General features: G+C 38.2%; 2 long non-coding RNA genes across 7 annotated transcripts in view; one reads left to right on the forward strand and one right to left on the reverse strand.

The window, feature by feature from the left end:
• LOC115350778 overlaps positions 1–24,793 on the reverse strand; it is an 81,706-nt gene that overhangs the window by 4,968 nt on the left and 51,945 nt on the right. Inside the window, exons 3-7 of one of the 2 annotated variants that reach the window (XR_005933943.1) lie at positions 16,690–16,780; positions 11,240–11,306; positions 8,729–9,882; positions 2,682–7,023; positions 1,184–1,271 (exon numbers count right to left, since the gene is read on the reverse strand). This is a non-coding gene — a long non-coding RNA (uncharacterized LOC115350778). The remainder of the gene's footprint in view (positions 1–1,183; positions 1,272–2,681; positions 7,024–8,728; positions 9,883–11,239; positions 11,307–16,689; positions 16,781–24,793) is intronic. The other variant, XR_003926606.2, reaches the window with a different exon arrangement.
• LOC115350777 overlaps positions 24,298–24,793 on the forward strand; it is a 45,129-nt gene continuing 44,633 nt past the window's right edge. The window contains exon 1 of one of the 5 annotated variants that reach the window (XR_003926603.2): positions 24,298–24,474. This is a non-coding gene — a long non-coding RNA (uncharacterized LOC115350777). The remainder of the gene's footprint in view (positions 24,475–24,793) is intronic. The other 4 variants (XR_003926599.2, XR_003926597.2, XR_003926604.2 and 1 more) reach the window with 4 other exon arrangements.

Here is a 24,793-nt window from a genome sequence, read left to right on the forward strand (position 1 = left end):
TATTTACCATTAGATACTATGAAGTCCTAAATATTGTTTCTGAATAGATGATAATACAAACATAAGCCAAGAAAGTGTTCATAAACAATCAACATAACAACAAAAAAGGCATCAGGAAATACATGAAACGTCCTTTTTTGACTCACATGCAGAAGTGGCTAGCCTTACTTCAGCAGCACAGTTAATACTGGAGATATTTACAGTCTTAACACCAATATTTACGTGCTGCTAAAGTATGACAGACATCAGTGTCACAAGATTGACTAATTCATAAGTGCTATTTCTCTTCAGGATGATGAAATCCTTGTATTTTTGAGGCAGCACAATATGGCCTGCACCTTTTCAAAACCCACAAACCATTATGTGCTGCTACGTTATGCCAAGGTGTCTACCATACTTCAAGGAAATAGAAACATACGCTGAAAGCTGAACGCAGAATTTTCTTACTGAACGTTAGTTTTCATGTACTGACACAGCTGTATTAATAAACTACAAAATGTTTGTAAAACATTTGTCCATTGCCAAGCTGACTGTTTACTTACAGTGAAGCTCTAGACTTTATTGTCAACTGTGCACAATACCTTAATGGGACATGAACCAGGAACTGGACAATTGTGTGTCTGATTAGAGGAACTACAGATTATGCAGATGTTTACTTCAAAATGAAAAAGCCTGGGTTATTTTCTAATCTAACTTTTGGTCATCTGGAAACCTCTAATGTGAAAAAAACAACTTTCATATATAAGAGAGTAAGAGTTGATTTCAGAATAAACTTCTGGCAAGTACTGTATCAGTCCCCAAGCCATTTGTTACCTCTGCAGGTTACACTTGCCACAATTTTTTGGCAGACAGATTTAAATGTGCTTCTTAGTCCATTTCGGGGGGGGGGGGGGGGGGGGGGGAATTAACCCTGCCTCCCCCCAACAGATTGTTAGCAAGAACAGTAACTTATCTCTTATTAGGAGCAGGAGTTCATCTGCCCCAGCCTAGCATGACCATGCTACTTTACTTGAAGAGGTAGGCAAGAGAGTTGGAGTTCACATCCCTGCCAGGTATCCTTTTCTTATACTAAAGTACGCCAGTATTTTAAGTGTGTACAGTACTTTTACTGGTTCCCTAGATAACATGAATTATGCTTTCTTTAATGTTTTTATACCAAGTTATTAAGACAAAAGCTACTTACACAGCATGGACCCAAGCACTCCATTCCACTGTAATGAGCCTTCTAGTCAGTTCATGATAAAACAACTTCTGCAAATTAACAGGGCTATCTGGAAGCACAAAAAAGTTTGGCAGGCCACAGAGGTGGAAAGTTTGTTGAGTTTTCCTTTTTTCTCTTCCTATTTTTGTTCCTACAATAATACAGCAGGATGATCTCTGCTAGAAGGGTCTGTTGCTACAAATGTGCCAATTAAAGCGAGATTTGCCAGTGTAAGTTTACAGGTAGCTGCAGCAACACTGAGGTTTTTACATAGCTATCTAGGTACAAATGCTATTGTAGGAACTGTATGAAAGAGCCATTTCTGGTATATTTTATACACACACAACTACATTTACACTGTTTTCCCCCTCTTACTACCTATGTTAGTTTGTTTTTTTAAATCGGACAGCTAAAATAGGCAAACTAGATTATATACGCACAACTTACCCAGTACCTTGGTGAAGTAAAACCTGAATGCAAAGTCAAAATAAACTTAACTGTAAAGATATGCTCTGACAGTTGGTCTCCCCCCTGAAGAAACTGTGCTAGGTGTAATCCAAGAGAGGAAGAGGTAAAGAAAAATCTCCACCATATATACCTAATATGGAAGGCAAAGATAAAGAAAAAAATAGATGCAAACAAAAATGCTAGCCAGGAGTAAGAGATTTACTTAAACCTTTCTGGAAAAAGAATATGAAAGATGTTCTCCAGCAAGAAAAAATAAAAATACTTCTTCTTACTTGTAGATTTACCTTAAAAGATTGAAAAATTATTTAAATAAGACAGCTGCAACATTTAGTACCTTTGGAAGTACAGTTCTCATTTGTACATTCAGGCCAAATTCTTCATTTGTAAACTATGTGTGTTTAACTAGATACTGTTGTTTCAATTGCCTAGTTGTTTTTAGCTTCTAGTTTAAGCATGGAGTTTTTTTCTGCTGCGTAAGTAAATCCCTCTAAAATTAAACTACACACACCATGAAATGAAGACTTGGCAGAACTATTATTCTATTTTCTACAGTAAGTACATTAGTAAGAGAACTTGCAGGTAATTCCCTCTACCCACCCAAAACATGAACACAAAACATCACATGCATTACAGGATTGTGGTTGGTTGGTTGTTGTTGTTTTGTTTTTTTTTTTTTTTTTTTTTTTTTTTTAACTTTACTACCAAAAATGCCCCCAAACAAACAAACAAAAATCAAACACAACACAACTGTATATTTTCTACACTGCTATTAAAAATACATTTTACCTGTAAGGAGAATAAGCAAGTTTTCACATAAAATTGAAGACATTGTACGTGAGAGAAGGGGTTGAAGAACAGGAAAAGGATGAAAGGAGGAAGACTAAGATAAAAAGTGTACTGATAGCTAAGCCAGAAATCTACTGAAATCCAGGAGTGTCTGCACAAAGCTTTGTACCTCTATGTTTTGGTCATAAAGCTAATATAGTCATGCTATCAAGAGTGCTTTTCCTACCTCTATCCTTGTGTCTTAAGATGAGGGTCTGTGGGTGAGAGAGACAGACAGACAGAGGAGACCTCAATAAAGGCAGGGAATCATGTATGCAGGCAGCTCCGTTAGATCCCTCTAAGCCCCTGAAAGTGAGAGCTCTGCTGCGGAAGATGGAAGAAAAAAAGGATTCTGAAGACGCAGAACTGAAATTCCATGGAAGCAGGCTCCCTACACATATGCAGAAGTCAGGAATGCTGTTAGAAAAAAAAGAAATTAAATCGTTTAAAAAAAAAAAAAAAAAAAGTGTGTTTTTGTGATTGGGGTGTTCACAATCAAGGAAGCAAGGAAAGAGCCTTTCCTTGATTTCAGTATTTCTTAGTTGATTTATCAAAGACCAAGCCTAATATAAAATACCATGTTCAGTTTTTATTGGTTTATGGTTAAGAGTTTACGACAACACCAAGCCCAATTCAGTCTCTTTCTGACCCCATGAAAACCAGCTACAAGTGAACTTCTGGCTACTATAACTACTAATAAGCTCCTTAAATGCTACTATAACTACTAATAAGATCCTTAAATTCTGTGTAACATATTGTATCCAAAAGGTACCACTAGCCAGCAATCTGACAGTTCAGTGGAGTAAAACATATCGAAGCCTTTCTATTAAACACTGTATATTGTCTCAGATGCCCAAGAACATGACATAAGATTAAACATTTACCTTGTGCCTTTTGCTCATACAACGAAAGTGCTCTCTTGATATTTCTTGGCCAAAACACCTTTCTCACTGATAGTGTTATACACCATTTGTACACAACCGTACGCCATTGCTTGCGTTACTTACTCATTAATGCAAAGCAACACAGATTCACTATGAAAACAAGGCTATTGCTTCACTGTTCATTGTGACCCTTTCCCAACATCATTTCAACTTAAAACTAGAAATCTGAAGGTGAAAGATACTGAAAGCCTCTTAAGTGTTCTACAGTCTAAAGCATTACATTTTTTGTCCACCAGTGCTACTCTCCCCCATAACACAGACATCAGGAAGAATATCCCCGTATCTCAGTTCTCCCAGTTTAGCGTCTTAGTTTAAACTAGGAATGAGACAGGGTTTGCACTCAGATGGCACAGTTTGAAGTGGGGCAGTTTCGACAAGCATGTCTTGTTCTGTGCATTCCATGAAGAGAATAACTTTCTCACATGGCAGACAGGACATTTTGCAGTGATAACTTTTTTGACAACTGCTGGTGAATTTGCAAAGCTCTCCTCTCAGAGCTCACAGTTCAGTGCCACTAATACACCATTCAATATGAATAAACACACTGACAGTTCAACTCTTGCTGCAAATACGTAATTTCGTGGGTTTTTTTGTGTGTGTGTGTGTTGTTTTTTGTTTTTTTTTTTTTACTACATTCATTTGGGCAAAAAACTGAATTAGGGATAATCTCACTTCACTATTAAGAAATATAAACACTGCTGTTCTCAAGCATCAAAATTGTAAGATCCACATGTGTATGTAGCTGTATGTTGATAATACACTGTTTACTTCCCCCCCCCATCCGTTTAAACAATAGTAGTTTCACTTTATTTTTGTCATATGCTTACTCAACACTGTAATATTTATACTGCAAACACACTGGAATTTATAACTCTTGCTCATTCTTAAAACTTACATTTAGAAGTACATTCTTTTACTCCTGCCTTCTGGTTGCTTTTGTTAAGGAACCCTTTTCCCTCTAATTCTTAGTGTCAGCAGCCTTTAAAGTGATATGCATACATTTAAAAAAGTAAAAAAGATTCAGCTGAAATATTTCAAAGTATTACTTTAAAGGTATCGGTGTACTTTTGGCTACTATTGCATTATTATTTCATTCAGGTATAACCTATGATATTCAGTTAATTCACTCAACTTAATTGAGGCTGCTTTGTGGTCATAGAGGAAGATGAATTAAGAGAATTAACTATACACCTTAATTGCTATTCTTTTAAAGTAACAGTAAGATTTTGAACTCATGTTTAAGATTGCAGTTCTAAAAAACAGTCTGTCTCTAACCTAGCCATTCTATGCTAGGGTTGTGGGGTTTTTTTTTTTTTTTTTTTTTTTTTTTTTTTTTTTTTTTATTAAATGACTGTAATCCAGCAATAATTAGCCCCACTTCACCTCAAAAAGGAGCAGTCATTCAGGATCAAGCTTATACACACTCTCCATGTATAATAGATCTTCCCATACCTTCTACCAAGTAGTTGAATATTTCTAAGACTATTATCAATTTGTGTTAAAAAGTCACAATTAACGCTTTGGATAATTTTCTGAAGACAAAGATGAATATTTGAAGAGAGATAACTAGCACCGATCTGCAGTTTTGGTTGTAAATCATGGGTAAGGTTGAGCATACAAACTTCGACAAAAAAGGGATTGTCTGTTAACTATTTCCTGATCATGTCAACAATTTTCCCCATATAACCATGGCATAAGACTGGGGGAACTACAGAAGTTGTTTGCAATGTAAAATAATAATAGAAAGTTAAGCAGGTAACTGCTGAAATCTACTGTTACTAAATTTGGAGAATCTATATCATGTGTCCAGCCATTTCTCCAAGGATCACGAACAAACATATTTAGACTAGCTGGAGAACTACTGCATGAGATAAACATAAAATAACAAAGACAGCTAAAAATAAAAACCAGGAAGTAAAACCAATAAGAAATTCAGAAGTACAAAAATACCTGGAAATCTGGAAGTGCAGTTATGGTCTACCAGCATCAAATTCAGATTTACATCCTTTTTACTTCACTTCAGCACTCCAACCACTGCTAATACTAGCTTGACTCACATATTCGTTTGTATGAGGTGCACTTTTTTTTTCCTCCTATTGCAGTCATGAAAACAAACCAAAGCCAAGCCAGTTATTTGGTACTGCAATATTGATGCTTCTATTGGAGCGATGAGTAGCAACCAAAATGCAGCGGATTTATGTGGAAGGCAAGAAACTAAAGGTAGTCAGTTCTGACTTGAACAAGTACAGGATGTCAAATAGTCAAACAGTTTTTATAGCCTGCTAGCTAAAAAAGCAGAACTAAGGGAAGCTGATACAGCACACAAATATTATCAATGTATATTTTAGTATATTATCAGTATATCTTAGTATCAACTCTAACTTAAAAATAAAATTGAATAACTCCTCCCACCTCTTTTCCCAGCTTCTAAAGAGTGTTTTGTCAGATGTTGATGCATTAACTAGACTGCTATATGAAATACTTTACAGGGAACTTGTAAAGTGTAACAAGCTCTGGGTTCTAACAGAGTTTGTAAAAGTTGTATTTCAGAAAAGCTTTCCAGATCCCTCTTGATTGCACTGGTATAGCTTGCACACAACTTTTAAAAATCTGTCTTCCCTGCACCTTTGGCATGCACACAGGAAGAAAACTATGTGAACACTTTCAATCTGTACCAGCATTCTTTCTGCTTGAAAGGACACATACAAAATTAAGAAAAACGAAGAAGCTATTTTTCTAAGTTCTACAAAGTTTTATATTTCATCATAGAGGTCATTAAAATGTTCCTTTCCCCCTGATTTTATCACAAAAAATATTAATACTCAGTCTAGTGGATCTACCAAAAAGCAAGCCAGGTCTGTCTTAAAGTACAACTTCAGTTTCTATATTAGTTTTAAAAAAAAATTTCATAACACCTTTTCAGATTAAAAAATTAATAATAATAATAATAATAATAATAATAATAATAATATCAATACTCCCCCCCCAAGTTCTCCAATAAACATATCCTTAGATTATTACACTATTACCTTCAGAAAAGATTATCCTATGGTTATAGTTCAAGTTTACACAACCTAAAGTACATAGAATCATTGCTGCTAAAAGAGAAAATGGAACAATCCTTCTCCGAATAACAATACCCATAGAATAATAGCTTTCCATTATATAGCTACTTTGTAAGATAGGGAAACAGGTTCTCCTCTTAAATATATTAGATTGTCGCTCGCCCCCCCCCCCCCCCCCGGATAAAAATTAAAAACATAACAAAAAGGACAGAAAACTAATAGCTGATAATTTCTAGCTTTCTTAAAGAATTAAAAAAAAAAAGTTAATTTTATTAAATTCTCAGAAGACTTGCTCATTTAGCCCAGGAAGCAGTCACAGGCCTAATGTAAAATTTTGTGCTCTCCTAAGCTGGCACCCAGTCTTTCATGAAAGCAAGCCATGCAGGTATTGCTGTTTAAATTTTCTAACTCCATGATTTACAGCAAAGCACTTCTTGTCCTCAACAGAATACTTAATACTCAAGCAGCATTTTGTAGGAACCCTGGTGGTCTCTGCACAGGATCAGTTTCCAAAGTATTGCTGGGAAAGTGGAAAATACATTAGTCCGTGTTAACCAGACTGCCTTCCTAGTTGCTATCTTATCTGAAATTGGTAAATAATAATAAATAATAGGACAGTAATATAGCAATATATATACAAAAAAAACCCCCCTTGGCCCAATATGCAAGTAATACTACTTGCACTACACAAACCCACAAATCTTAAATTTTTATTTTATTACATCTCAGCATTGTATGGAACCACAATGCCTAAAGACAAAAACCAGGCCCATAGCTCAGAATGCAACCCTACTTGTAAAGGGCTAAATTTGCTGCATGTCTGCTTCCAAAGATTTAGGGTCAGAGTGACAATGCTATAAAATAAGGGTCAAAGCACAAAAAGACCAAGGCCACAGAACAAAGAGCTTTTCGTGTCCTGAAAGAAGTTGCTTTTTGTAAGCCTGCCTTCTGGCTTAGACAGTAAATTTGTCTTTTTCTTGACATCATCCCTACATGACTTCTATAAAATGCCAGACAACTGTATGACTTACAAAAGGTGAGACTGAACTGTTAGAAGAAGTCAACTCAACTGTTAAGGGAATCCACTAGTTAACAGCAGAGGAACACCTCCTAGTAATTGCTACAGCTTTTCCAACCCTTAGCTGTATTTCTACAACTTCATTATTTAATTAGTCACTTCAGCAGATGTTTCAAGTGTCCTTAACACCTTTGGGGTGCAGATTCCTAGTCATATTATCTACTTAGATTATTGTTTATTCAATGGTAGCTGAGGAAATATGCAGAAGCAGCAACTCAGAAGACTGTTTTAATCTTGCCCTCACCCCTCTGTGAAATATTCATAGAAGAGATACCATCTAATACACAGATGTGTATACTCCCCTTCAAAAACGTTTATGGGTTGGTTCCCCACTTCCCCATCAGTGGGACCCACTACTCACAGAACTGAGCTAATGCAAAATAAAATGGTGCTTTCCAAGGCTGACACAGATTGCTAAGCAGTGAAGTTCATTTTTCTAGCTACAAAATGAACTTCACTTACGATATGCTTTTTCAAAACAACAACAATAGTTTTGCCAAATGAAAATAACTTTATCCACTGGAAAAAAAAAAAAAAAAGAAAAAGAGATAAGGATGCTGGGTGCCTCTTATGGCTTTATATTAAGCTAGATTTTCAATATTTCACTAACAAGCTTAAAGTAAAACCATGCTGAATTAACTAGAAGTTAATATATTAAGAAAAAGATTTATAATCCAATACCTAAAGCACACTAGTAGTAAAAAAAAAAAAAAAAAATCAGAATTGTACTCAGCCCTATCAAACTGTCTAGTAAATATCCACAAACCAAAAAGAAGGCATTAATCTCTGAACAATTAGCATGACTTTTTTTTTTTTTTTTAAATAAAAGGCTAGTTGACAGGACGTTCTTTGAGCAAATATCAGTATTGCAAGAAGTCTCTCTCCATCATAACTCAAACCTATATGAAAGAATCAGAATTATCACTAAGTTGTGTACTATCTTTTTCAGCAGGTCTAAAGCATGACATTTTGAAAATCAGGTCTTCCTTACTTCAAGTAATTATTTTCCCCTCAAAACAGATGGCTTCTGCCCTCAAAGTTACTATATTTAATCTTTTTTCAGTCCTACTAACTTAAAAGCTGGAACTGGAGATTCAGATATGTGGAATTAGGTTTTTTTAAAAAAAAAAACAAAAAAAAAACTTACCTTTCGACTGTGGAGATTTACAATGGTTTTTGAGTTTCAGTGCCAGCAAAACAGAAGTTTTATGTTTTCAAAAGGAAGCAGATACCTTTGCTTTTACTCTGCATTAAGCTATAATATGTCTGATTCCTATTTTAAACATTAAATGTAGCATTTAAGAACATTATTTGGTTTTTTTTCTTCCTAGAAATTTAATACAATCAAAAAATATCTTATTATAGGAAAAGCCTAGTGTAACATATGAAAGGCCTACTCCAATCATCCTACACTTTCTGAAGGAAACGATTACTCCTCATCTCTCAAGAAGCACTGGTACGAGTATACTGATTTTCCTTGTGGTGAATAGCAGCCCACAAGTTAAGGAACTGATGCAAACTGGCAGATTTCCCCTTCTAATTCTGAGTCATATGCGTCATCTTTTTGTCAAAAGCTGGGAAGAAAAAGAGTCTCTCTTCCAGCCTGCCACATGAAACCACCTGCTTAAAGATAGAACAGACCAATACTGCAACATTGGTCTGCACATTGCTGGTACTTACACATTTGTTCTTGCTTTGTTCAAATAAACAAAATTCTGAAGACAGCCTTAACATTAACTTAACAACAGAACTTATTTCTTTGATTTAAGGCCAAAAATCAAGCTGGTAAATGGAAAAAAAAGATGAGTCATGTTGGCATGAAAAGGCTTATTCTTAAAATTGGTAGTGTCTTACCTGCAAAAAAATAAGGATTCAATTCCGTAAAAGCTTACATGTACTACTTGAGTATTCAGCTAGATTTCGTATAAATATTCACATTCTCAAAATCAAGAGTTCATGTGTGTGATTAAGACTTCTTTATCGCTGTACATGACTATCAACTAATTCCTCAACACGCACACCCCAACAAAATAAACCCCCCCCCCCAAACCCCAGAGCATCTAACAACTTCAGTGGGTTAAATTCCACGTTACATTTTTTTTTCTTTTGCGCATTTTGCAAATTAAGAAGCGAGAAAACTATTTTCTTCTTTCACAGATTCATCAACGTCAGTCATTGTTGGACTGTATACAGTGTGGTGACACAATCTCTCTTCCAAAGGCTCCAGCACCGATTAAGGTTGGGCACATCATTGCCAGCAGATTACATATTTTCAAATTGCACTGGAGTTGCTGATCAGACCTGGAGAAAACAGGTGTAAATGTTTACTGTAACAATGCATTGTAGTACTTCTATTGATTTGTGGCACTGCCAGAGTGATTGTAAGTAACTATTCTTTATAAAAAAAACCCTTGAGAGCAGTTAAAGCAAGAATAAGTTTTAGACATTTATAGTAAACTGTGCAAAAGAATGCAAAGATAATTCTACTTGATAAACTGGCACAGATTGTTGGAAAGATCATGCCATTTTAATCTTAGATTAGCTTTTTCATATGTAAGTACACATAAAATTTATAATAATATAAGATACATGTATATATAAAATTAGATAGAGAGATAGGTATAAACACACATACACACACTTATAAAATGCCCTTGTGTTGAAATTTGTACTGTGGCACAAGTATTTACGTGGCTGGGTGCATATATTTCAATATAATGAGAGAATTTGCATTGCTAAAATAATAATTCTTGAGTGCTTTTCAAGAACCATGACATCACCATTTGCATTACAGGTTATTATTTACAAGCATTCAGGATGTTCTGTAAATCTATAATGAACATTGCAACTGTGAGAACTGTAATTTATTATATAATGTACTTAGATAAATTGTGCACAATATATAGGGATGATCTGTCCTCCTCAGTTTAATATTAAGTATAGCACCTGATTGCTCATCTTACTTCAACTAATTTTTTTTTTTTTTTTTTTTACATTCGATATATTATATTTTCCTTGATAAAATTATGGACAGAATGTACTTGTCTGATACCTTATCCTGTTTGTGGTGTGGGGTTTTTTTGTTTTGTTTTGGTTTTTTTTTTTTGAAATGAATTATTTATACTATCTTATTAATTTGCATAACTTTGCAGTATTTTGTAAGAAATTTGTAAGAATATATTTTACTCACCATATATCCAATTTTCCTTGATACTTAACAAAAGGCATTTAAGTTTCAGTGCAATGTTACTTTACCTCCCAAACCCCAGTTATCTTTCAGACAAAGGGTTCAATGTAGCACATGAGCAAATTAAAAACGAACAGAAAACACCACTGAATAAGCTATGCCTTTTTGACAGCGGCAAGAGTGAGTGAGGTAAGACACTGTGGAAGATGTTTCTTAACTTCTAATTCAGCAAAGCATAAGAACTGGCTTAACTTCCTCCTCATTCAGCGGAGCACTCAAGGATATGAAAAGCGAGTTAAATAAATGATTTAGGAGGGTAATCACAAAGACCAGCTTTTGCCTGGGGGAGACCCTGGGAAAGTCTCCATAGGCTCCCTCTTTTTCAACACAGGGCCACAGGCACCCGTAACTGTTCTGGGGTAAACTGCTGCTTTGAATTGCCCTCTAGTGTTAGCCTTCATGAATTCCTACCTCACTGACAAATTCTGTTCAGGTTTTTACATAATGGAAAGTGGGTCAGCAACATAAGTTAATTAATCTAAAAATAAAACAAACACAAAAATTTGAGCAGCATTTGGAATGATCATTTTCAGGTCAGAAGACTGTGAGGTTGACAAATTAGGTATTACACACCAAAAATGCAAGAAGACATCCGTGTATCTAAATAGCAGCAACCCTCCCCCCCCCAAACAACCAAGGGCAATAAATTTAAGAAATAACTGATGAACATTCCTGTATTTTACATTTCTATTAGTTTCTTATGCATTTTCACAGAAATATCAGTTTCTGAAACAAACACTCAGTATTCACAGCCAAATTCACTGTAATTACAGTGACATAGCTGGGATCAAAACCTTAATGAAAGTTGAGGAGTTGCTGGTGTAAAAAGAGAACACAGTCTAGCAGTACTAATACCCTGGAAGGAATTATTCTCTCACTGCTAATTCAAGAGTCTCCTAGTTACACTCTAAACCTGGATGCAAAACAGACACCATGCAAATGAAGATCCAAATTTTAAACCTGGTAATTCCAGAAAGAAAAGTGCAAGCATTTTCCTGTGAGTTTATATCAAACCATATTTTATCTACTCTTGAATTGATTAGAAAGGCCATGAATTTAGGACTTACAGAAGCATGGAGAACATATTAGTAATACTTGCATATCATACGGGCTATGGATTTCCATATACATAGTATTAAAGACGAACATATGACCCTTTGTTTAAAAAACTACTGTGGTCATACAGGACTACAATCCCTAACTAATACTCACTCTGCTTGAGAACTGAAACTTATTGTTAGACTTAGGTGATAAAACAGATGAAGAAAAATACACATTTGCTCCTTGTATAACCCCTGTGCTTGGCATTAAAAGCATCATTCTCCCTTCTCCTGAGAAAAAAATCTTTTGGTTTTGGGGAACATGGGGACAGGGTAACCAGTACATAACCATTCTTTTTGATAAGGAGTTTTTTTGCCTGGGCAAGATACTGACATAAGTGTGACAGTATCAACAGAGAACTCTGTTCTGCAGTAGACTTTTGAATACATAATTTGATTTAGAGATAGACTTTCTCATAAGAGCCATTACAACATTTCACAACAGATGGAGCATCCTCCTTTTCTAATTCTTGATCTTGACTAAAATATGGACTAGCTTGTAACAGGAAGAAGTAAAGTGTTTTCAGAATTATTAAAGTGATAACACGCTTAAGACCACAGTATCTACCCATTCTACCAAGAGAAAATTTTGCTCCAGAAGAATACAGAAATTCTGATGCAAATGTTTTGATTTATCAGATCCACTGGATCCACTGGAAATCCTGTCTAAATCTAAAACTGACTTTTATTATGCTATACCCACTTTGAAGAAAGAAATTATGAGTTAAAGTTGGGACTATAATAATCATGTTCATAATTACAATACTTTTGAAATGTTTATGTTAACTTTCATATTAATACTTAAATCCATTTCCTTCTGTGGGGAGAGGGGGGAATTAAAAAAAAATAAAAAAAATCAATCACTCTTCATATCAACTAAGAAGCAGATGGATAAAATAATGAAAATCTTTGCCCTGAAGGCTTAACAAAACCCCACAAAACCCACAAGACAAAAAAACCCATAGGACACTCACAGGAAATAAAGAGCAAGCTCTTAAAATTTAGGGGGTTAATGGAAAGGTGTAAATATTTTAGAGATATTTGCACATTACTAAGATTTTTAAGTACTGCACATATTAAAAAAATAGATATTGCTGATTTCTTGCTTTGAATAGATTATCTTAGGCTAAAAAGCACTAAAAAAGTCTCTCAAAATATTGCTGTAAAAATTGAGAATAACATAACAGAAAAATCTTGTTCTCTGAAAAAAAAAAAGTCCTCCCCCCAACAAACTCAGAAAAAAATTTACTGTGAATATCCATGTATTTAAAATAAATTCAAAATTAACAAAGCTAGAAACAGTGGTTTATTCAAACACACTACTCGATTAGCAATTGCATCTTCATACTTGCCCCTTTCCATGTTGGTGTGCGAACAGCAGTCTAAAAAAAGGTGGAGTAACGAGCCATCAATACAGTAGTTGAACATTTAAGAACTCTGATTACATTTCTCATTCCCCCACCCACAGCTTAAATGTATTGGTTTACATAAATTTCTACTTAGGTTTTTGTTGAAATAACTAAACAAACATATAAAATAAAAAATAATTTAAAAAGGGGCAATACCTTACTTTCATATATTTGCATTTGAGTGAGAAGAATAAGCATTTAAATATCCCAATTAGCATGTTTTAAGTATTTTTCCTGAAGAATTTGTATGTCATTTGTTTTACTTTTACTATTGCCTTGCAAGACGATTTTATCAACAGACAAGGAAAAATGAGGTGTAAGTACACCAGTCCTAAATCCTTCCTATATACATGTTTCATTAAGTGCCTAATCTAATAATAAAAGTTAATGTCTATTTAAATCTAATAGTATACAAAACTCCACTTTAAAATAATGTTAGGGCCAGATCTAGTTTAAACTAACAAAATCCAGAAAATTCAGTTGTTTCAGATTTCAAAACTTAGAACAACCATGCCTAAGATATCATAGGGTTTCAAACAATGGCTGATTTTACACGTGTTGTAATAACTAGGCATGGATTGCATTTATAGCTACATATCTCCTTCAGGAAAATTATTTAAGTTGCCTTTGGAAAGCAAGAGAAGTCCTTAAAGAAAGCATAGATGAGTTGACAAAGTAATCTGCAACAGTTCTGTTAGATGAGCAATAAGTATGCATTGTCAGCTTTCAAATTATGATTCAGTCAACAAGGTCTGTAGAGCCTCAAGTGTATACCTACAGTACGAATACTAAAACTGGCCATGAAAAATTACATGAGAAGCACTTCAGCAAAGAAGTCTGAACATTTTTATCTTTCCAGCTTCATTACAATTAGATATTGCAAAACAGTTTACAAAGTCAAGCGTACAATTTGCAATAGCCACACTAACAATTTTTAAGGGGCCAGCACTGCAGCCCTTATTTCAGGCTCAACTTCCAACAAAAAAAAATGGTAGTTTTGCTAAATAAGAACTACAATGCACAGGCTAAGAGTAAGAAAATAAAACAAACACACCCCACATCTCTCTTGAAAGTTTCACCTACTCTTTGGGTCATGAAACAGCCATGCTGACTACCAAATACAAAACAGTTCTAGGAAAAAAAAAAAAAAAAAAAAAAAAAGGGCCAAATTTCAGCATAAAAATGTTCTAGAGCCAATCAACACTTAGAAAGTGGATTCTAATGATAACTGACAACTGCAGCACTCTTGAAAGATATTTGAGCTTGTAAATGAGTAAGACTCAATTACTGCACTACTGCAAAACTCTTCTCTTTGGACTTTATGAAAATTATTTAGACTTGTCTCAAAGTTCAACATACTTTAATATCTTTTATTCATTAAAGGAAGTAAAGCTTGCATATAATGAGAACATGATTCTGCAAATCCTTATTCATGGTAGCGAGTCATTAGGGCTACTTGTGTATTTAAAAGTTTGCAGGATTAGGCCCTAAATTTAAAATCCCTTTGATTTACAGTTGTGAACCAGAAACCATATTTTGTTGCTGAATAAGAATCTATGAGAAATACTCTGAACTGGTGTCAGACCAAGGAACACTCCATCAAACTTTCACCTTTTAAATATGTCACAAGGGAGCCTTAGATACCTTTGCCTTGCAATATAATCCTGATTTTCATTAACAAGAATGTAATTTCTTTTGTACAGAAAAAAAGAAAAAGAATGAACAAATTCAAAGAAGTGTTCTGTGAAATCCTTACATTCCTAAGAAAACTAGAAGAAAAAAGGAAAAAAAAAAACCCCAAAACCAACCACCCATCCAACAGAAATGCAGTACATTCAGAGCACAGTTTCTGGACAGACTGTGAAATATTTATTTATTTGGGAGCATGTTAGGCATGTTACCCAAACACTATTACAGCATTAATAAAAATACTTTCACTGTGATTTTTAATCACAGAAAGAAAAGATTAAAAATTAAAAGAATTACCTACTCACTAATCACAAACTGCAAAGCTTATATAAAAGTTATGTTTCACTCCCTATACTTTCTGTATTCAAAGTTTTGTTTCTCAACTGATAATTTTCCATAGGAGGTCTTAACTATCCTAAAATCATAGTATTATATGAAAAATATATTCAGAACATGTCTGCCTCAAATACTTCTACAACAGGAGGTGTATTACTGGTAAAAGCCAGCAATTCTTCAGTTACACTAGCCATTAGTTACAACAATGAGGAAATATGAAATTTACACCTCACTGGATTTGCTTGGTATAAATTGGCAGTTACTGGGATAATCTAAAATTTTGCTTTTTAAAACTTCTCTTATTTTATGGTACAATTACTTCCTACAAAAAAAATGTGCTCTTGAAGACAGACAGATTTGATTAAGGATAAAAACTGGATTCCAGCTGAAAGCTGGAATTGCTAAAGTCACGACATGTTCATAAAATTTGTTGTACTGTAATATATTTTGCTGACGATAAAGTCTTACAGTTTTTACTACTCCATTTAGTATTTAAACAAATTTACTCAATCCAAGAGCAGTTACTATTTTAATTTCAATTGTTTATGTAAATGGTTAGTTAAGATTATTCATATACAAGTAGATAGGTTATGATTACTCTGAATAGATTTCTCAGTTTCAGCCAAATTAGTACTTTTAGTGCAAACCAGGACTTGCAATATGAGTGTAGTATAGTCCATATAAATTATTTTTAAATGTTCACCGTTTTACTATACAGTACCTATTTACCCACAGATAAAATAAGTAAAATTTCTGACTATTCTGGTACAGGTGAAGGGCTTTGAAGATCATTTTTTCCTGTTTTCTGCTTCTTTGCTTGTCAGGTAGCTAGTTTATTAATGCCTTTAAAAACAAATTTTACACAGTACACTGAAATGCACTCAGTTAGCTCTCTATTCTATTCTTTAACACACCCTCCCAACAAAAAAATACAGTTATTTAAAAATAAACACCATATCATCCATACTTTGCTTTTGGATTAGCAACATTTCAGTTGGAGTAATTCCCAAGACAAGAATATGAGAACAATACTATATGGAGAATTTATATAACTCCAATGATGAAGGCTGCTGCAAACTCAGCTTTTTATGCATATTTTTGGCCACTTCATTTCCTTCTGAGCACAGCTTGTGCGAATACTTTTACTTAGTCTTTTATAATTTTACAGAAGGAGTGTAAAGAAGAATTATTTTAACAAATAAAAAAAATCTTGAACAAACCAAGCAGAACTGGCCTATTTTGAATAATCTGAATAAGTTATACTAGCATATACATTTTTTAAAATAAAGAACATATGTAATAAGAGAAATTTTAATATAATATATACCATGCTCATGCTCCATCAACCTTCCAGAGAGTTTTTCAATCACAGGAGTAAGCCGTTCTCCAAAATCAGCTCTCTATTGAAAGGTCAAAACCTGCAATAAAAATGTCATGTATTATAACATATTTCCAACACCCACAGTTTCATGGTTGATCCCCAAACATAGATGTAGGTCATCAACTTGACCCTCGCATTGTCTATGTTACAGGAAATCCTAATTTTAAAAATACTTATTTTTTTTTAAGCAAACTGACTTGATTAGGAACACCTGTGATATGCCTCTTTATTATCAGAAGCCTCCTGAAACAAATCAGATTAGCATGTTTCTGCTTTCATTCTTCCCGCAGCATTTTAAGCTGAAAGTAAGAGGAAGAAAAAAAAAAAAGGCGGGGGGGGAGGGGGGGGAGTGGGGGGTGTTGTTCTCCCCCCACCTCCCCCCCAATCTCTCCCTTCACCCTCAAACAAACAGGTAAGTGTAAACTACTTAATGGATGTGCGATTACTACTGTCATATTTCCTAAAATATGCTATTGACTGTTAAGTATTTAACTTCTAGTGTTTTTCTTTAAGGAGCTTTAATTTTTTTTTTGGTCTTCAAGCAGTACCATTATTCGCTTTATTCAAGTGTAGCCTACAAATACTAGCTACTTAAAAACATATAATAGAAATATTACAGTCATAATACACTCTGAGAGATGAAGTAAAATTTTAAAACCTTAAAAAAAAGAAAAAGCCATGAGACTAATTACCCATGATCAGGTAAGAACAGAGTATAACTTGATAGAGGTAGTAACTATAGTCAAATATCTACTGGAGGAAACGATGCATTCACACAGGCAAATTCTTAAATTTATTTTGACTTTATTTTGACTTTTTCACTGTAGATACCATGACAAGACATATCCTATGCCTAAGAAATGAGTAGCAGATGCCTAGATCAGGTCACCTGTTTACAAATATTTCCATAAATTTGTTCTTTATTCTTTAAGTGTATTCCAGAAAATGCCAAAAAAACCCCTCACAGATATGGAACTATAATAAGCACCCTGCTTTAACAAGGAAAAAAGAATTTGTCTTTATTTTCATGTATTCCACACATCTTCTATTTCACCTTTTTAAAAAAAGTTTCTGTTCTTAACCCAGAAACACGAAAGTTCTTCTGAAAATTCCGCCCCCACCCCCCGCCATGCTTATATTGAGATTTAACATACTTAATACTGAAACTGGACTTATATAAAACCATTTAAAATGAAAATACAAGCTGAAGCCCTATTCGATGTGTAATTATCTTTTTCTCAGACCAAATCTTCAAGTGAATTTTAGTTAATCTGAAATAAAATAATCAGTTACAACTAGATTCAAGGTTGAAAAGTTTATTAATAATCTATTTACTGTGGATACACTCATTGCAGTGTCTGAAAACAAACTAAATAGTCACGGGGTGGGGTGGTCCTATTTCTAACAGTGGTTTCCTTTAGACATTAATAACGATCACTGAAAGACACTGCTATTTTTCAGTTTTGAGCAATATAACAATATCATCTTCAGTTTTAGAAGACATCTCAGGAAGCTTCTAAGAAAATGAGAGCTAAATGTACATAATTTGCATTTTCTACTGTTGTGTATATGTGGTAATAAATGTGTGTGCATGAGGTCATCTTTATACACTAGCAACTGTTCATTACCGAAATATGGAAAAGTGTTTAGAATTATATAAAGTTATAAAACATAATATTTTCTGTAAAGAGAACCTGTTTTATTAATGATACACTAAAATATTATTAGATGCAAATATTAAAGTAAAAAATTGCCAAACTTTAAGTGTTAGCTGCACTAGAGCTCAAGTTCTACTACCCTCCTCTAATATTCATGCAAGCCTGCTGGAGTTCTCACACAACAACATACGAAGCTGAGATCAAAACTATTCCTCAGCTGTGGTACTATCAACTGCCTAGTGAATAGATATAGCCCAAAGTTTCTTTATTAGAATTAGAGTGTTTTAAAAACTTACAGTAAAGGGTTAAAAAAATAATCAGTACAGACATTGCTTTACTCCCTCTTAAACATGGGTACAAATTTTTATACCTAGCTCATTCTAACCATTTCTGAAATTGTCCAGTAATCAAAATTAAGATATTTTTCAATAAAGAAATTCCTTTTGAAACCTAACTTATCTAGCTTGTTATGTACCAACACATCAGTTACCTAAAAATTCTACGTAACTCCTGCCAATAATGCAGAAAACAAAAATAAAATTGCAAAGCAACATTTTCACTGAGTGAAAAAAAAGTTGCTGGAAATCTGTGGCTACACATCTCCACTCTGTCTGATGTCCCCTTCGTCTTTGGGGGCATATCAATTTTTTTGTTTCCTATCTTCAAAATACATTACTGGTTCTATTAAAAAAATAGATGACTGTGAGAGGAGTCACAGAGGACTATGTACAAGAGTAATTTGGGCAGCCTGTTCAAACAAAATTTTCCAAGTATTACTGATAATAGAAGAGATCATAATTTTTGAGATCAGGTTCCAGTGTTAGATGTTAAGTGTTTAGAACTTCTAATAATATATATATATGTTAAAAAAAAAAAAAGTCTGTGGAGAACACTTATTGGTGTACATAAAGTTATTTTTAGTTTTAAAAACTATCACAAAAATACTTTTACGTTTGTACACAAAAGCCTACAATTTCATTCCCTATTTCTTTCACAGAGACAAAACTAGTCCAAGATGCACTCCACCTTTGACAGTTTGTAATGATGCGAATTACTGGAATGACTTGCAATGGGCCTTTGGGTGTGGGTGGATGACTGTATCTACAAAACAGAATACCTGCAACATATTCGTAGAATAGAGTAAGCTTCTCAGTTCTCCCTTATATACTCAGTAGTTAATTGCTTCCCAATGCAAATAACAAAAACCAGTAAGGACCTATAAAAGAAATGCTAACTGTTACATGGCTACTTTTTATGTAAAGAAAGGTCGTGTGCTTGTACACATGTAAAAGTGTTACAGAAAAGCATTGATACACCTGTTAGGATGGCTTTTGACATTCAAGATGGATGAGATGTGCACCTTCCCTACAGTGTTAGCAGGCAGGGTGTACATAGACAGGTAGTGTGTATGCAGTCCCAGCTGCACTTCACTACAGAATCTGACTTACTATTCATAAGGATAATTAAAGGAAATAAAGACTACAATTTAGCAGCAAAATTCCTTCCATGACATTACATTTCGGATGGAATAGTAAGAAGTTCAGAATTCCAGAAGCTAAGCAAAAAACCCAACCAAACAGAAAAAGAACCCCATGACACCTTGTTATCGTATATATAGTCTGCCTTTAAAATGTTACTACAGTAAGCTTCCTATATAATACTACCCTAACACATGAAAAAGTTATATAGATATATAGTCACACTTTTAAATTACTGTTATTTCTGAAAATTAAAAAACTCAAGAGTTACTCCAAGCTTCAGTAGATTTATATCTATAAAATGAAAGGGTACCTCTTAGAAACTTTCAGTATAACTTAATGGGCTTAAAAAAAAAAAAAAAAAAAAAAAAAAAAAAAAAGACAACTGAAGCTTATTTGGATGTTTTTCCTAAGAATCAAGATAAAGGATTAGACTGAAAAGAACAAATTAAAAAAAAAAAAAAAATTAAAAAAAATACACAAACACTCTGCTACATGGTATATCTAAGCAATATTCTATTAAGCATAGAACTTTAACTTTCACTTGTCGATATAATATAAATATATATGTTTAGATCTTTAAGTTCATTTGATATTTCCTCCCAATGTAACTTTTCCAGGGCCAAGTAATCCCAGTTAATGTTTGACATTTTAACTAAGGTGAAAAATGCAAGCAGTTCTACAAGGGTCTATTTAAGCTACATGATTTTTTCCCCCAAATATCTCAAAATAAGGAATACATAAAATATTAGAAAGGAACACCTACTTAACATACACTATATATTGGTATTAGATTGCTTACTGCTTTCATTTTAGCCACACCCACCTTTATGTAATTGTAAAATATGGGAATGGTGCAGCTGAGAAATAAAGAAGCTGAAAAGAACAGTTGTTTTATGTAGTCAAATAGGTGCTAAGCACAGATTTTAATTAAAATGAAAAATAGGTATAAATTGCATGCTGTTGAACGTGACTGTCGAATAGTGGGGAAAAAAATGCATATGCACCTGTACAATACTGAATTATAGATTTTTTTTTTTTCCTAAATTAGCTATGAGTCAGGACAGTTATTTCCTTGAAAGTGAAAGTCAGTGTCTGTGAGTGCACTTCCACTGTTGAATAGTGTAAATCTCTTCAAATCCTGCTATTTCGAAGTATACCCAGCTACAATGAAACAGCTTTGTGCACATTCCCATACTAACTGTTAAAAACGTTTCTGAAAACACTCTGAAAGTAATGATGTAAATCTAAAGAAACAAGGGCTAAATTTCAATAGGGTCTTACCAGTATCACAATTTGAGAGATTAAACTGAATTTTCTAGCTATCAGGGCATAAAGGTATAAATTGCAGAGGCAAACGAGGCAGCTATTCCCAGGAAAAAAGGTCCGAAAAAGTGTAATTTGTGTACTGGATTAAGAGGCTCCAGGGAAACTAAGGACTAGAGGCAGAAAAGCCTCCTTGAACTATTGTATTTCTGTGTTACACAGAAAATACCTTGAATCACAATCCAGTTGCCATGCTGGAAACGCTAAGTTTTGCATTTCACTTTAAGACTACACGCTCTCAGCCATGTACACAGAAATCTTTTGTACAGCACTTCTGCACCCCAACTCTTCTCTACGTCCCTCCTACGTTCTTCGGTTAACTCGTTATTTTCGGTGGCGAGGGTGCTAAGCGCAAGGCGGCCGGTTCTGGCTTTGAAAGCCGCGGAGGGATGTGCGGGGGGGTTGGGGGGGGTTGGAAGGGTTGGGGGGGGGGTGAAGAGGAGCGGGGAAAGGCTGTGACCCGGTCCAACCTCCCAGCCCCAGCACCGCGTCCCCGCAGGCAACCAGGGGGGGCAGCAGCCGGTCCAGTCTCCGCTGAACGGGCGCCTTAACGGGGGCCCGATGCTGCTGCATTCGCTGCGCATCCTGCGCGCCCCGCCAGCTCGACGGCAGCCCCCAGCGCCCGCCGATCCCACGGCACGGGGGAAAATATCCATACGCCTTCCTGCCTCCGGGAAAAAAAAAAATAAAAAAAATAAAATAAAATAAAAAAACCCAGCAAACCACCCCCGACAACGAAAAACGGCCGGGCGGCCGAAAGTGAAGAGGGGAAGTAGGAAGAGGAATAAAAAGTAACGCTAGAAATTGTAGCTGGGAAGGAGCCCGCTGGCCTGCCAGCGCCTGAGCTTACCGCGCTGCTGTGGAGCTGCCTGCCCCGCCGCACGGTGCTATCCGCGCCCGCCCTCCCACCGAGGAACCGCCGCAACAACAACAACAACAACAACAATAAAAAAAAAAATGTCTTGGGTGCGTGCAACTCCGAAACGCGAGCGCCCACGCCAAAGCCAGCCCCGAGAGGGTTAAACGGCGTCGTGGAGGAAAAGGCACCGTGTCACATATTCTGTGTGTGCGGCTGGGGGGGGGGGAATCGCTCGGCAGATACGACTGCGAGAGCGATCTCGGCGCCTATCACAATAAGCACGATCGCCCTTATACAGCTACGTTTGACCGAGAGCTGCTGGCCACCGAGAAATGACATAGAAACAGCCACCAAAAAATAGCTAAGCCAATGACAAATAGCGACCCGGGTGACAGAGACGGAGAATTTTGTAGGCGGAGAAGAGGAGGTGAATGGCCAGCTCTGATCACAGTATTAGGCTGGGCTATCTACGGGGAGGGTATTTACTCGTTTTTGGGGTGTGTAGGAGGGGAGGAAAAACACCTACAAATAGCTGGCACGATTCAAATGGCCTCGGATTATGTTCCCCCCCCTCTAGTTCAGGAAGGAAACTCGCGTTTTAACGCTAAGAGGGGGGGAAAAATAGCCCTGTGCAATACACGATGAACAGCACTTTGGTCCTCCGTTAATACCCAAAGGGACAGAGATGATAAATGTGATAGCATGTGGCAGCATAACCGTCACCCAGGTTTCTGCTAAAGGCGGCTCCGATATCGTGACACGGGAAATTAAGCGCTTAAGTGGGAGGTGGAGAAAGCGCTTAAACGGAGAAGTTAATCTGCTAACATGGAAAGGAAACAAACGGAGAAAAAAAGCGAAGGTTGTCCTATTATTTGGGGGGGTGGGAGAAGGGAGGGGGAAGAGAAAGAGCGAAGGGGCATTAATCCGGGTTACGAAAACACGGGGAGAGAGGAAGGAGGAGGCGCGGGGGGGGGGGGGGGGGGGGGCTGGTGGCGAGAAAGGGAGATGTGCATGGAAGTGGGGAAGTCATCCTGGCTGCTGCTGCTGCAGAGCCGGGAAGCAGGAGCCGCCGTGTCCCGAGCGCTGCCCCGAAATTTCCACGGCGGAGAGGCGGGGGAGAAGGCGGGAGGGAGGGATCGGTGTGGGGGGGGTGGTGGTGCTAAGGAGCGGGGGGGGGTGTAGATCAGAGGAGAGCCTGTCATGTCATGTCACGGGGGAGCGGGGCGCACACCGGGGCCGCGGCGCGACCCCTCCGCTCCGGCTGTCCCGCGTCTCCCCCCCCCCCTCCCCGCCTTCCCCGCCCGCCCCCGCTCCCCTCTCCCCGGGGCGGACCGCCGGGGGTGTAAGCGGGGCTGCCGGGATCCCCGCCTGGGCGAGATGCTGCCCGCCGCCGCCCCGGGGAAGCGGGGTTACCTGCCGGAGGAAGGCAGCCGCTCCCGCCCGCTCCCACCCTCTGAGGCTGAGGGAAGCGAGTGACAGATCCGCCTCAGGAGCCAGCGGCGAGACCTGCCGCCGCCCCCGGGAGCCTCCCTCCCGCCCGCCGGGCTCCCGAGGAGACTTTTCCCGGCGGGGTACAGCTCGCCCCCGTTTTCCGAAGACGGGCTTCCCCCGCCCGCCCGCCCGCCCGCTCGCTCGCTCGCTTCCCTCTGCCCCAGCCGCGCCCGGTCCCTCCCGGCTCTTACCGCCTAATGCCGGTGGCGGCACCCGCTCCGAAGCGCGGCGCTGGTAGCGGCGGCGAGGGGGAGAGGAGGGGAGGGAGATGACTTTTAGCGGCAGCCGGGCGGGCGGGCGAGCGAGCGAGCGAACGGGCGGACGGCCCGCCTGAGCCGCTGTGCTCCCCCGCGGCAGCGATGCGATCGGGCATCACTCGAAAATGGCGCCGAAAGAGCAGGGCTCTTCATTCAAATTCGTTAGAGCCAGCCCCGCTGCCCTGGGGCATGCCGGGAAGGGAGGGGGGGGGCGTGCGGGGGGGGGGGGTGGCGGTGGTGGAGCGGGGAAAGGCGGAGGGGGGGGGGGGGGGGAGCGAGCGCGAGCCGCTCGGGCTGAGGCAGCGCTACGGACACGGCGCTCGCTGTCAATGCCGCCCCTCCCCCTCCCTCCCTCTTCCCCCCTTCCCTCCCTCCCGCTCGCAGGCAGCGCGCGCTCCACGCCCTCCCCGCTAGCGCGCGCTCCCGCGCTACCGACCCAACCGCCACTAACGGGGGGGGGGGGGGAGGAGGAGGAGGAGGAGGAAGAAAAAGAAGAAGAAGAAAAGAAGAAGAAGAAGAAGAAGAAGAAGGGGGGGGGGGGAGAGAGAGAGAGAAATGTCACCCGGACTCCCGGCCCGTGGGGGGAGAGGTGGCGCGTTAGAGATTGGGGGGGGGGGGGAGAGGGAGAGAGAGGGGAGCGAGACCTCCGCCGACTTGTCAAGGTAAAGCCGCCGGGGGGGGGGCGGTGTGTGTGTGTGGAGGGGGGGGTGTGTGGGGGGGTGGGGGGGGGGGCAGCGCGTTTTGGGAAGGTAGGGAAAGGAAGCCGGCGGGGGGGGGGGGGGGATGTGCGCCAGAGGACCTGAGGAAAATATGAAGACAGCCTCCCCCCCCCTCACCACACACAGCCCCCCCGGCGCCTCCGAGGACCCCCGCGGCTCCCGCACCGCTCAGGTTGCAGCCCCCCCCCCCGCCCGATGTCCCCCCCCCCCGCCCCGGGCCGAAGCCGGAGGGTTTTGAAGCGCTCGGCGCTTGCCCACACCG

The sequence above is a fragment of the Aquila chrysaetos genome, chromosome 14, assembly GCF_900496995.4.
Source record: "Aquila chrysaetos chrysaetos chromosome 14, bAquChr1.4, whole genome shotgun sequence".
Taxonomy (NCBI): Eukaryota; Metazoa; Chordata; class Aves; order Accipitriformes; family Accipitridae; genus Aquila; species Aquila chrysaetos.